At 49.2% G+C, this 13834-nt stretch overlaps 1 protein-coding gene across 1 annotated transcript in view; it reads left to right on the top strand.

Moving 5' to 3' along the window:
* LOC136318331 (microtubule-actin cross-linking factor 1-like) overlaps positions 1–5605 on the top strand; it is a 64120-nt gene extending 58515 nt beyond the window's left edge. The window contains 3 exon segments of the mRNA XM_066250690.1: positions 1798–1873; positions 2737–2808; positions 5540–5605. The gene's annotated coding sequence lies outside the window, so the exon portion shown is untranslated.
* The last annotated feature ends 8229 nt before the right edge of the window (positions 5606–13834 follow it).

Below are 13834 nucleotides of genomic sequence, written 5' to 3'. Positions count from 1 at the left end.
AGTGGGAATTATTTTGCTCATCTGAGAATGGCCGACACAAAGAGAATAATGGTGTTTGGGAGGTATCAAGTCCCTCTGACCTGGAGACCCATGGCTTTCTTGTGGCCTTGTTGTGTTGCCTGAGTCCAGAGTGCAGAACTGGAAAGTCTAGTTGAAAGCATGACAGTTAACTGCTCATCCAGACTAACTGGTAGGTACTCTGTTTCCACCTCTGTAGTCTCCAGGTTCTCAGCATACACCATGTCATTTGATTTCAGAATGGCCTGTTGTTTGCAAACCACTCACTGCATGGAGATGCACTGCCTTGGTCAATAATATCTCTAGTTGCTGTGGAGGACAGAGTTTAACTTGCATGTTCTTAAGGTTATTTACTTTTGGTGGGGAGTACCTAGGAGTAAAGATTAGGGTGTGTGGAAGGGGCATTTCCTGCTTGCAGGCCCTACATTATAGCCCATGACCTTTCTCCAGTAACAGGGATTAGGCAATATTTCCCATTCCCTGTCCTCTTAAAGTCATCTTTTCACTTCATTGATCTCCTTTTTCATTGTCTTAGAATCTTCAGTTTCATAGGCTCTGTCATTCCTTAAGCCGTATTTGCAATAATCACTGAAATGACTGAAAAGAGGTTCTTGCCTTAAAGATTTTTCCTAAACCTTTGACTTAAGAAGTTGCCCAGAGAGGCATAAACATCCTGGTAAATTAATCTTAGTTTGGCAGTGTTCCTTAGAAGTGTTGGGGAGGAGATGCCCAGAGAGATATACCTTTACCTCTTTCTACCTGTTGGGTCACTTTTTGCTCATTTTAACTTGGGAAAAGGTTTCCTCTGCAGGTGTTCACAACAGAAGTACTTTATATTTTATCAGCCTTTAGTACTGATTTGACATTTACAAATGAACTGGGTATAATCTAATGAGAGTGATATTTTAGTTCCAGCTTTAGGAAGATAAAAGCAACATTGTACAGTGAGAAGGAGAGAATGTTTCAGATGTATATAGTTAACCTGCATGTTGGGCAAACAGACTTCATGTACTTTTGAAGGGATAATAGTTGAGCTATGAGTAGGGCACCAGAGGCAGGGGATGGAGATGGCTCCTCTTCTGTGGCTTATTCCTCTTCTGAATCCTGACACCTAGGATTCAGGAACTGGGGAAAATACCTTTTGGGGGGATATCATGTTGAACATCCCTATACCATCAAGGTTTTGTTAGCTCTTGGTATTTCATACTGGGGTAAAGGGTAGCTTTCCTGCATGGAAACCTATCTTCCTGGAAAATAGGTTTCTTCCTGATTTTTGCCTATTATTTTGGATTTTTTCACTTGTTTATTGAACATATGTAATTCTCATTTTAAACGGAGCTACCTTAAGGCTTCTTCTGCTGTGTTTGCAGTAAGGTCGTCTTGTTCAACATCCCTGTGCAATATGCAATTAGGACTTTCCAATAGCATTTAACTGATTGTAGGAGCCATAGAGCCATAGTCTTTGTCTCTATGAATCTGACATGCAGAAGCAGGCAGCCATGTAGGACCATAGGAGAACCTGTGGAGAAGCTGTGGCAGTGGTTCTGCGTTAGTGGTCACAGCAGCTGTGTTCATGGGACTTAGAGTGACCAAGGCCTTTTGGAGACCTAAGAGAGCATGGTGACACAGGCAGGTTCTGCTATTGAAAGGCAATTTATGTTGCTCCCACACCTGGCTTTGGCCATGAAGGATTCTTTGTGGTCTTTGATTCTGAAATGAGAGTGATATGCATGAGTATACTGGTGTAGCTAAAATCAACACCCCTGTTTTTGTTTGCAGTCCCGGCAGAAGGGCAGGATGCATTTTCATAGCTGCAGAACAGCAGATCGCCCTGGACTTCCTAAAGCAGCAACAGGTAAGAGTGTCCCCTGGGTTCCCCCTTCAGCCAGGGAATATTGGCATCCAGTTCCTATTTAGGGAAGTTCTCAGTACCCCTAGTAAGCCCTCAGTGATTGCTAAATCTGACTGGCCCACTTCTGAGTCTTACTTGCTAGTGCGAGAGACTAGTGGACAAATCATTTTATCATCCTTACATATAGCTTGTGACCTTCCTGAGAGGGAGAGTGTGAACAGAGGAGAGTCAAGCCCTTGGGAGCATTTTATTGGCACACTCCCAGGGGAGTGCACAGAGTGTAAGGGACTTGTAATAGCTGGGTGCATTTTCACAAATCGAAACACTTGTGTCACCAGATCCCCCATATCTGGAAACAGGATGCTGTCGGCACCCAGGAGCCCCTGAATGTTCCTTTCTGGTCGCGTCTCAACCTCTGTCCTGACCTCTAACACCGTGGTCCAGCTTTGTCTGTTTCTGAGCTTCCAGAGATGAAATTGTATAGCCTGTCGTCTTTTGTCCTGTCTGACTGCGCTCTGTGCTCCTGGTGGGAGCATTTTCTAGAATCCAGAACATGAACCCAAGCTTGGGTTTGGATTTCAGTCCACTCCTTAGAGCTGGCATGACCTCATGTAAATATCTTAGCATCCAAGCCTTAGAGATAGTATCTCCACAACAGGAGTAATGAGGATGTAAAATTATACTTAGGTAATGCCCATTAGGCACCTAGCCAGTCGATTGACACATAATCAAGTGTCAGGAGGTTTTGGCCATTTTTATATAATGGCCTGGAATTTTTTTGGTTAGATTGACTTTCGTTTTTTTAGACTGACCGTTACTCTGGATTGACCTTTCAAAATACCCACCCGATATTTTCTCTCATCTAGTAGTGCGTGGTCACTTTTCTGTGGAATACAGAGGCTACCTGTCCGATCCAGATCACAGCACACACAGATGAGGTATGTGTGCCATCCTGGGGCCCCTGACTGGGCTGCCCAACATCCCCACTTCAGTGCCCAACTCCGCTCCTACCCTTTCCACACCTGTGACCCGCACCACCATTTCCTCCGCGTTGACAGCAAGCATCTGAAAGTCACCCTTTATTCCTCTCCCCCACTCTCAGATTCATGTTTCCTCCCTGATTTCTTCTTTTTCTTCATCCCACTGTCCCTTTTATGAGGCTATGGGCACAGCAGTGTGGAAGTCTGAGTCATCTCGTTGCAGCACCTAAACCATTTCAGTGCCTGAAAGTCACCTGTAGGATACAGCCCTCTTCACTGTGATGTTATCTGTAGGATACAGCCCTCTTCACTGTGATGTTACCTATAGGGTACAGCCCTCTTCACTGTGATGTTACCTATAGGGTACAGCCCCCTTCACTGTGATGTTACCTATAGGGTACAGCCCTCTTCACTGTGATGTTACCTATAGGGTACAGTCCCCTTCACTGTGATGTTACCTATAGGGTACAGCCCTCTTCACTGTGATGTTATCTGTAAAATACAGCCCCCTTCACTGTGATGTTATCTGTAGGATACAGCCCCCTTCACTGGGATGTTATCTGTAGGATACAGCCCCCTTCACTGGGATGTTATCTGTAGGATACAGCCCCCTTCACTGGGATGTTATCTGTAGGATACAGCCTACCTGTTTCACTGTGATGTTATCTATGGGATACAGCCCCCTTCACTGTGATGTTATCTATAGGATACAGCCCCCCTCACTGTGATGTTATCTGTAGGATACAGCCTACCTTCACTGTGATGTTATCTATGGGATATAGCCCCCCTCACTGTGATGTTATCTGTAGGATACAGCCCCCTTCACTGTGATGTTATCTATGGGATACAGCCCCCTTCACTGTGATGTTATCTATGGGATAGAGCCCCCTTCACTGTGATGTTATCTGTAGGATACAGCCCTCTTCACTGTGATGTTATCTATAGGATACAGCCCCCTCACTGTGATGTTATCTATGGGATAGAGCCCCCTTCACTGTGATGTTATCTATAGGATACAGCCCCCTTCACTGTGATGTTACCTATAGGATGCAGCCTACCTGTTTCACTGTGATGTTACCTATAGGATGCAGCCTGCCTGTTTCACTGTGATGTTATCTATGGGATACAGCGCCCTCACTGTGATGTTACTGATAGGAGTCAGTCCACCTGTTGCACTGGGATAGTATCTATAGGATGCAGCCTACCTTTGTCACTGTGATGTTATCTATGGGATACAGCCCCTTCACTGTGATGTTATTGATAGGAGTCAGTCCACCTGTTGCACTGGGATAGTATCTATAGAATACAGCCTACCTGTGTCACTGTGATGTTATCTATAGGATCCAGCCCCCTCACTGTGACATTATTTATAGTAGACAGCCCACATGTTTCAGTGTGGAGCTGCAGGTGTTCATGCTCTCCTGCCATCTTCTCTGCCTTGGCCGTGAACCCCGTGGTCTGGGCTTGTCCCCTCTTTGCCTTTGGCACTTGCTCCCAGTGAGCCCTGTTTGCAGCTCCTCTGTCTCGAGTTCTGGCTGTTTTTCCGTATAATGAGACATAGTTCCATCTCTGCTTTCTTTGAATTTTGCTAGGAGCGTGACTGCAGAGCCTAGGCTCACCTGAATGACACCCCCAGCACAGGGTGGGTTCCTGGGGAGGGCAGCGAAGGAGGATGCTGCCCCCATCCTTGATCAGCGCTTTCTGGGGGTGGCCGCTGCCCTTCCCTGCATATAGTGGATGGGCAGAAAAAGACATGGCTGTCTCTAAGTGCGCGCTGAGACAAAACAGAACTCCTACATCAACTTTCTTAAGATGATTTTAAGAACCATGTTTGCGCCTCATTATTCCTAAATTTCCCCATAGAGGTCCGCAGTGGTCTTACTCAGGTAAGCTTAGCAGACTTGAGAGCTTTCAGAGAGGCTTCCCGCCTGCGCCCCGTGCCAGGGCAGACTTCGGGGCACATCTGCAGGGCTGGGGACGAGGCCGGGGCAGACTTCCGGGCACATCTGCAGGGCCGGGGACGAGGCCGGGGCAGACTTCCGGGCACATCTGCAGGGCCGGGGACGAGGCCGGGGCAGACTTCTGGGCACATCTGCAGGGCCGGGGACGAGGCTGAGGCAGACATCCGGGCACATCTGCAGGGCCGGGGACGAGGCCAGGGCAGACTTCAGGGCACATCTGCAGGGCCGAGGACGAGACCGGGGCAGACTTCAGGGCACATCTGCAGGGCCGGGGACCAGGCTGAGGCAGACTTCCGGGCACATCTGCAGGGCCGGGGACGAGGCCGGGGCAGACTTCAGGACATATCTGCAGGGCCGAGGATGAGGCCGGGGCAGACTTTGGGGCACATCTGCAGGGCCAGGGACAAGGCCAGGGCAGACTTCCGGGCACATCTGCAGGGCCAGGGACTAGGCCGGGGCAGACTTCAGGGCACATCTGCAGGGCCGGGGACGAGGCCGGGGCAGACTTCAAGGCACATCTGCAGGGCTGGGGATGAGGCCGGGGCAGACTTTGGGGCACATCTGCAGGGCCAGGGACGAGGTTGGGGTAGCTTTTCTCACTGAGGTTGAAGCTCAGTGGAGAAGCACAGGATCTGGGGAGTCACATGGGCACACGTGGCAGGTGCTCTGTCTGCCGGGCTCTCGAGGACCTGGTCTGAATGTGTCTCTTCCCTGCCTTGTTCATGTAGGCCTGCTCTATAAGGGACCCCAACAGCGGGTATGTGTTTGACCTTAACCCGCTCAACAGTACCCAAGGCTACATGGTCTCTGGTATCGAAAAGACTTTTCTGGTAAGTTACATGATGAATTCCGGTTTGCCTTAGAATGAGAACAGGGTGCATAAAGTCACCTGTAGCTGGTGGTAGGGGAGGCAGGTGTCCTTAGGAGGTACCCAGGACCCTGGGAAGGATGGCAGCTTTCTCCCAGAAAGAGACAAGAGATTCCGGACTTCAGGGCATGAGATGAAGCTGTCATCCCCATGCTGGTACACTGCAGACATGAGGAAGTCCTTCTTCAGGAAACACATTGTCCCTGATCAGTCGCTGTGTCTAGAGGGGTGGTCCCCAGTCCAGGTGCATTAGCGTTGCCTTGTGGGTTTGGGCCAACAGCTGTATTTAACACGCCCTATACATGATTCTGGTGCCCACTGGGGACTGAGAACCACTAGCTGAGAGGAAATGGTAGTTATAGTTCCCTGTAAAAGGGCAGCGAGCCAGATGGCCATGTTCTAGAGCAGCCATTTTCAGTCAGTGAACTGCAAGAACTTTTAAACATTCAGTACCCGACTGTTTAGTGAGGGCATTGACTACTTTTCCTTAGATTGGCCACACACACCCCCAAGAAAAAACCAACAAAAAAACAGAAAAATAGTCTATACAGTAATAGCCGTCCTGTGAAAGTGAATCAAAATTTTACCTCTTGTTTTTTGTTAGATGGGGGAAAAATACATTTTTTGGTGTGCCGCAGAATTTTAGTCATCAGTTTGGTGTCCTGAGATGAGGAAGGTGGAACATCACTGTTCTGGCCTCCTCTGATGGTTCCGCCTTCGTAGACAGTCCCGACCAGTTGCGTGGAGCAGCAGGGAGTCATCTCCACAGATGCCGTTGTCTTACAGACTCAGCATTGCTAGAAAGAGAGGGAGAAAGCTTTAAGAAATCTGTATATACTTTGGTTTGTTTAAATTCTTGTAGCAAAACCCACCTTGGGGACAGGAAGTTGTCATGAGAATGTTGTTTAAAAATTCGATGCAGAAGGGAACTTGGTAGGCACATGTCACACTGAAAAAGTGAGCACGTGGCTCATCCCACATCCCAGGAAAACACCTGGTGAGACCTGTCACTCAGAAGCAGTTGGGGTATTTGCTCCTTGCCCTGCACCCCAAATTGCTACTCCAGGGTTTGTTTTATAACAAGTGTATAATAGGTGAGAATGTATTTAGCTGCCTGTCAGAGTGTGAGAGGCAGATGAGAACCTCGTTGAACCTCATGGAGAACATTGTAGATAAAGTGAATCTCTACAGAACATGCTAGAAAAGATGGACCCTGACTACTTGGCATTGCAATAAATGGCAGTTTTTTAAGTAGGAGACTTTGGTGTTTTAGAAAAACACTTTCAGTGCATAGTCATTAATTTTGTGTCCATTGTCCGTGCACATGTAATGGGTAGAGTTCTTACCCCTCTGTCTTCAGACCAGGGAGGAGCACATTTTACATCGTTTCGTAGCTGTGGGGACTGTATCCGAACTTCACTGGAGCTGTATCAACATCTCTGAGAGGCATAGGGCTATCACATTACACTGCAGTTTCATCGACATGGTTCTAGTCGTGTACTGTCTCTAATAGAATTTGAAATCCTGTGGAATTACAGCTAACTCGTGTTCTCTGCTACACGTTGTGTGGTATTGTCTGAAACGTATCTTGACGCATTCAGATGGCCGTGGATGTTTAAAGAAACATGGACCAAGCGTCCGAGGCAATTTATGGGCATTGCCATCTGGGCTGTCAGTTTTAGCTTTGCACTAACTTCCAGACTTCACTGCCCAAACACGGAGAGTTGGAGACTTGTATAGGAGAGGATAGTGGCTGAACCCGGCAAGGTGTGGGTTGTGGGGCTCCGTTTGTGGGGAGTTATGCAGCCTGAGCTAACGTGTCTTGTTCTTACCATCTGGCCCGCAGTTTAACGTGTGCGGCACCTTGGCAGTCTGCGGGACCTTGGAAGGAAAGCCAGCGTCTGGCTGCGAGGCTGCGACCGAGATGGCAGATCTCAGCAATCTGAAACCAGAGAGGCTGGTCAGACTTGAGAAACCCCTCCAGCTGTCCATGGAGGGCTTCATGATGCTGATCTACAAAGGGCTCCACTCGGAAGAAGACAAAGGTGAGCCCAGAGCTGCGGTGTTTGTGTAGCTGACCTGTGTCCGGACGGTTCTCAGACTGTCACCCTTTCTGAGATCCCCGAAGTGCCCCGCAGTGTCTCAGAGTCCTTGTGTGTGCCCTGGTCCCTCAAATGTCCCTCAAATGGGATCCCATGACTAGAGAGGTCACTGGACCCCTGATGCCTGTTCACACCCTTCTCTCAGGTGTCCTTCATTTGTTGTACCCTCAATGTGGGACATTTTCCCTCTCTTTTTGTCCTGTTCCTTTCAGGCATTGAAGAAGAGATGCGTGACAAGAATTGAAGTTACTTTGTTTTTTCCTAGATTTTTTTTCCTTCTCTTCCCTTACTCAGTCTTCATTATACTTTTACATAGTGTTAAATATATTTTTTGGAGTATTTTTTCTTGAGTGAGAGGAGAAGAGATAGATTCCTTCATGCATCCCAACAGGATCTACCTGGCAGCCCCACCTGGCACCATGTTTACAAATGAGCTATTTTTTTAGCACCTGAGCCAGAGGCTCCAGGGAACCATCCTCAGCACCTGGAGCTGATGTGCTTGAACCAGTTGAGCCATGGCTGCAGGAGGGGGAGAGAGAAGGGAGGGAGGGAAAAGCTGATGGTCACCTCTCTTGTGAGCCCTGACTGGGAATCAAACCTGGGATGTCTATAGTGTTAAATTTCTTCACATTTTTACTCTATTCTGCAACTTTGCTGTACAGCAGGGACTTGGTATCACAAATCGCCAGACCCAGTCGGAGGCTGGGCAGGACGGTGCCCGCGGTGACGGAGTCACAGCTATGCTGCATTGAGTGCCTCCTGTGTCAAGACCCCAGGTGCACGCTGCTGCTGGGCTCTCACCTGGCCCCGTGCCTCTCAACCCTCACCAGTCCTCACGCCCTCCTGCTTTAACCACCTCCTCACTTTACAAAGGACGAAGGCCTGGAAAGGCCCCGTGCCCTGCACAGCAGAGCCCCTGGCTCATGGGTGGGCAGAGCCGAGGGCTAGGAGCCAGGTCTTTTGATTCTAATCCTGGCTCTGCCAATTAGTGCATTCCTCTTCTGTGGGTGAGGAAACCGAGGACACGAGGTGTAGTCATCTGCTCAGGGCTGCACACTAGTAAACAGCAGGGCTTAGGTCCGAATCCACGCCTGTCTGGCTTTTAACCTGTGCTCCTTCCACCGCTTAGTCAGAGACGCAGGTGGGGCAGTCAGATTACGGAGGCTGTCGGTTAAGTCAGCGAATGGAAGGGACGGAGGGATGGCTCCGTCCACAGTCCTCAGTGAATCTGAGGTGTCACGGCTCAGGCTCAAAGATGCCGTAAGCTTGGTGCATCCAGAAGAGAACTGTTAGGACGGAGAGCAAAGGGGTCATTTTGTGACTCCCGTGAAGGGTGGTTTAAGCTTTTTGACTTCAAAGTCCGAAAGCATGGGTCCGGGGCCTGCTTGTCAGCTCTTTGAAGGGCTGTCCTTTAGAAAGGAATGAGGCTTGTCCTGCGTCATTTGTTGGGGAGGAGTGAGACCAGAGGTGGAAGTTCTAGGGAGAAATTTTAGCTGGCTGAGGGCGAACTCTGTAGGAGAGCAGGGAGGTGGTAACCCTTTCCCTCAGAGATGGAACGTTCTTCAATTCTTGCTCACCTCGATACCCCAGAACCCACATGCTTTATTTACGTATTTATTTTCTTATAATCCCTTAGCTCTCCAATTTCAGAGCACTGTTTTAAAAATAATTGGTTTAGGCACTTACATATGAGCTCCTTCTCCTGCTCTGTCTCAACCCTTTTTTTCTCTTACAGGGTAGTACTGTGGACGTGTGGCTACGGCTGCTAACGTGTTTTCTGTATCTTTGATTCCAGGCCCCAGCATGCCAGGGGGTTGGGCTCATTAATAGTGTAAATCTGTCCTTTCAGCTGTGTTACCCGAGGCTTACTCCTTAACTTCTCTGGGCTTCTGTTTTCTCCCATGTTAACTAGACGTGATGACATTGTCATCCATCTGCCAGAGTATCATGGGGATTGATGTGTTAATGGGTCCTTCACTCAGGGCAGCCTCCAGCCTGGTGCACTGCGCGGTCGCCCCAGCCACAGGAGCCCTCTTGCATGTGGCCCTGCTTTTGTCCTTGGCCACCCCATGTCGGCCCCCATTTAGTCTGTTCAGCACTGCAGCCAGAGGGCTATTTTCAGTCTTAGAGCCCAAGCACCCCGAGGAGGAGGTAATGCCCTTGCAGTGGCTTCTGGACACATGCTGATTCTCTCAGGGGGAGGGGGGGTGTCACCCACCACCCTCCTCGCTCAGTCCTCTGACCTCCTGGTTCTGAAACCATCGAGGCACATTCTCGCCCACCGTCCCCTCCCCATGCTTGGTCCTTTCTGTTCCCCCGTCCTCAATGCCTTTCCCTCAGGATGGCCGCGTGGTTCATCCCTTCTCCTCCTTCCAGTGTGGCTCAGATGTCACCTTCTCAGGGAGGCTGGCCACTGCCTTTAGAATAGTCACATTTCATTCCAGCACCCTTGGTTTTTTTTATGCCTGTCTGTGCTTTTCGTTCATTTCACTTCTTGCCTCCTGGCCTGTCATAGGGTGCATTTAATTTACTTATTATCAGTCCACTGGTCTGAGCAGAAGCTCCATTATTTCAATCCTGGGTGCTGTGGGAACTTTGTAAAGATTGATGATTAAATCACTAGAGGAGAGGTACATTGTATTGATAAACATGTGTTACACCTGTACATATTCTGGAATATACGGTGGGCAAAAGTAGAGTTACAGTTGTTCATACGCAAAGTAAAATAAGAAGAAGTAACAACACCAGAAGAAACTGTGTTTTGTGTACTTACAGCGATAAGCCTACTTTGGCCCTGCCCTGTCTGGGACTGTCAAAGCCCTGGTTCCAGGACAGCCCATCTGGATGTAGGTCACTGTAGCAATGAACGTGGTCACTCTGGTTCAGAGCAGGCCCCTGAGATGGACCAGGCACTGTGACGGCCTCATTTCAGAAGCGGCCTGGAGGCTTGTTCCCAGCAGAAGCATTGTCCTGGGGCCTTGCTGTGATTTGCTATAGTTCATTATGGTCTGGCCTTCTTGTTCCTCAGAGTCTGGTGATGCTTTTATCATCCGCTTTGTTTGCAACGATGACATTTACCCAGAAGTTGCCAAATTCTTGCACCAAAACATTGACTCTGGCCATGGGCCTCTACACACTTACTTTGAGTTTGAAACGGCGTTGGCCTGCGTACCTTCTCTGGTGGATTGCCAGGTCACGGGTAAGGACTGGAGGACCAGACGCTGAGAGGCCGCTCAGAAGTGTGTGTGCACACGAGTGAGCATGTGTGTGATAGTGTGTATGTGGGAGTGCATGTGCACATGAGTGTGTGCGTGTGTGGTGTGTTTTAATACACTGGCAACATATCATTTGTGTTACATTTTCTTGAATGTTGTCTGGATTTGGAATGTTTCTCTTGAAGAAACATTGGGATAATTAAAGTGTTAAGCTATATTTTGGGGTTAGAAGCTGCTTGGAAACAGAAGAAAACTTGGGCAAAGAAACCAAATACACTCACTATCAGAGCTTCTTAAGGAACAACACATGAGGATAAAGCTGCATCAGGCGCATCCCTAGATGCTAAAGAGTGTCCCCAGTACCCCTCATTAGTGTGGGTGGGTCCCCGCCTCCGTGTCAAGAGTGCTTTATCGTGAACCACAGCTTTGCAGGTCAGAGTGGGTGTGAATTTCTGTAGGAACGCCCCTAATCTCCCCTTGGTCCTCTGTTTTTTTCTGTTACGAGTGCCCGGTTGGGATTGAAAGGCCATACATATTCCAGAGCTACTGGGAAAGGCTGGTACTCAGTGTGTTTTGCTGTTTCAGACCTCGTGGGGAACGAGTATGATCTGAGTGGCTTAAGCAAAGTCAGAAAGCCTTCCATTGCTATGGACACTTTGGCCGAAGGGCAGAGGAGAACTTTCTACCTGAGTGTGTGCACTCCCCTTCCGTACTTTCCCGGATGCCATGGTGAGTTCAGAGCATGTGACCCGCCTTCCCTCGCCCCCCCCCCTTCGTCCTTCACCCCAAGACGCATCTCTGGCTCTTCTAGGCAATGCAGTGGGGTCCTGCTTGGTGTTGGAAGAGAACAGCTGGAACCTGGGCGTGGTGCAGATCAGTCCTCAGGCTGCAGAGAACGGGTCCCTGAGCATCGTCTATGCCAATGGTGACAAGTGCTGCAGTCAGCGCTACTCCACCAGGATCATGCTGGAGTGTTCTCACATGTCGGTGCGTGCGGCTCCATTCCTCATGGCCTTCTGATCACTGGGTCTCCTATCGAATTTAAAACTTGCCTGTGATTTCATTGTGGTGTCTAGGCCACTGGCAGGGTTTGACTGGACTGTGCTATTTTCAGCTAGATTTTTTTTTTCTTCTGAAGTGACAAGTGGGGAAGCAGAGAGACAGACTTCTGAATGTACCTGACCAGGATCCACCTGGTATGCCAGCAGGGGGCAATGCTCTGCCCATCTGGGGCATTGCTCTGTTGAAAACAGCCATTCTAGTGCCTGAGGTGGAGGCCATGAAGCCGTCCTCAGCACCTGGGCCAACTTTGTTCCAATAGAGCCTTGGCTGTGGGAGGGGAAGAAAGAGAAAGAGAGGAAGGAGAGGGGGAAGGGTGGAGAAGCAGATGACGCTTCTCCTATGCGCCCTCCCTGGGAATTGAACCCAGGACTTCCACCCATTGGGCCGACATTCTACCACTGAGCCAGCTGTCCAGGGCTTTTCTGCTAGGTCTTACGTGGTTAATAAACGCTGTACATATTTCTCAAGGAGATTAAAAGTTGAATGTCAATTATGATATAATTTGCTTTTTTTTTTTTAAGTAAAAGAAAAGGAAGTGAGCTGTTGGTTTTCATTCTAGGCTCGCCAACATTTCAGCTTCTGGACGACTGCGAGTATGTGTTTGTCTGGTGGATAGTGGAAGCCTGCCCCTTCGCCCACGCAGGTGAGGCCCTGCTCACGGCCGGTGTGAGAGTCCGACTGAGCAGGTGCTCTGAGCAGCACTGTGGGTGGGAAGCCCTATGATGGTGGTTCATCTTCAATGAAATACTTGCTAGTGGATGGATACTTTCTTTTGTTTTGTCTTTTCTTTTGACTATTACCTAGGCAGGTTTTTTCAGTGACAGATTACATATAATATTGTGTTAGTTTCAGGTGTGCTGCGTGGTGATTAGAGGTGACCAGATAATTTCGTGTCCTGGGGTTGCTTCACTCCACTGCATCACCCACTTTACCAGGGGTGTTTGTCCCTTGTGCCTGGGTGGATCAGTCATTGACCTCATTCCCCATGAGGTCTGAAACAGTGAAACACACTGAGTACCAGCCTTTCCCGGTAGCTCTGGAATATGTATGGCCTTTCAATCCCAACCGGGCACTCGTAACAGAAAAAAACAGAGGACCAAGAGGAGACCAGTGGAGCACATTAGTGGGGGGTCTTGTTTGGTGTGATTACGTGGATCTTCACCTCATGTTTAATCTAGAAAGCTGTTTGCCAGGCAGTTTGTGTTGTATATATGTAGGTACGTACATATAGAAACAAAGATAGATGAGTTGAAAATGTGTTTGATGCCTATATGAAGGTGGTCCTGGTTTGATTAAACAGTATTGCAGCATTGTGCCTGCAAATACGACCGTGTTTATCGTGGTGCCCCTGCGTCCACGTGTCCTTGCAGGGGACAAATGCGAGGTAAGAGACCGGAAGCATGCCTACTTGTATGACCTGAAACCGCTGTCCCTGAATGACACCGTCGTGAACTCTGGGGAGTACACCTATTATTTCCGGATCTGCGGCAGGCTGGCCTCCATTGCCTGCCCTCATGGTGATGGCTTCCGGGTGATCTCTTTGTGCCAGGAGAAGCTGGGGTCCCTGGGTTTCCACAAAGTGGCAGGTACTGTGGGCTCTCTCCTGCCCTTGTAGCAGGAACACCGGGGCCAGGTGTGGAAGGCGCCATTGTGGAGCGCCTCCCTGTCTCGAGGAGGGGGAAGGGCCACTCTGTCATTGTCCCCAGGGAACATCTCATCCACAAGTGTCCAATTGCGGGTTTCCTGGACCAGAATGCGAGCTGAACAAATGTTATG

This window comes from Saccopteryx bilineata, unplaced genomic scaffold, assembly GCF_036850765.1.
Source record: "Saccopteryx bilineata isolate mSacBil1 unplaced genomic scaffold, mSacBil1_pri_phased_curated manual_scaffold_42, whole genome shotgun sequence".
In the NCBI taxonomy this organism is placed as follows: Eukaryota; Metazoa; Chordata; class Mammalia; order Chiroptera; family Emballonuridae; genus Saccopteryx; species Saccopteryx bilineata.
Note: the sequence above shows the minus strand (reverse complement) of the source record. Positions and strands in the feature narration are given on the sequence as shown.